General features: G+C 18.8%; 1 protein-coding gene across 1 annotated transcript in view; it reads left to right on the forward strand.

Annotated features, from left to right (window-relative positions):
- Nucleotides 1-520, forward strand: part of LOC110039512 (replication factor C subunit 2) — a 19,582-nt gene that overhangs the window by 4,322 nt on the left and 14,740 nt on the right. The gene's annotated exons all lie outside the window — the stretch shown is intronic.

Raw genomic sequence — 520 nt, forward strand, 5'->3', positions numbered from 1 at the left:
ATATATATATATATATATATATATATGTATATATACATAGATACATATATATATATATATATATATATATATATATAGATATATATATACATAGATACATATGTATATATATATATAGATACATATGTATATACATATATAGATACATATGTATATACATATATAGATACATATGTATATACATATATAGATACATATGTATATACATATATAGATACATATGTATATACATATATAGATACATATGTATATACATATATAGATACATATGTATATACATATATACATACATATGTATAGATAGATATACATACATATGTATATACATATATACATACATATGTATAGATAGATATATGTACATATAGATACATATACATACATATACATACATATACATATACATATATACAGTATATGTATGTATATATAGATTTATATGTATGTATATATATACATACATATGTATGTATGTATGTACAGAAAATGGCGAGTTCGGTCGGAAGGCCCTGTTGGGGGT

Source organism: Phalaenopsis equestris, unplaced genomic scaffold (assembly GCF_001263595.1).
Source record: "Phalaenopsis equestris unplaced genomic scaffold, ASM126359v1 Scaffold000002, whole genome shotgun sequence".
Taxonomy (NCBI): Eukaryota; Viridiplantae; Streptophyta; class Magnoliopsida; order Asparagales; family Orchidaceae; genus Phalaenopsis; species Phalaenopsis equestris.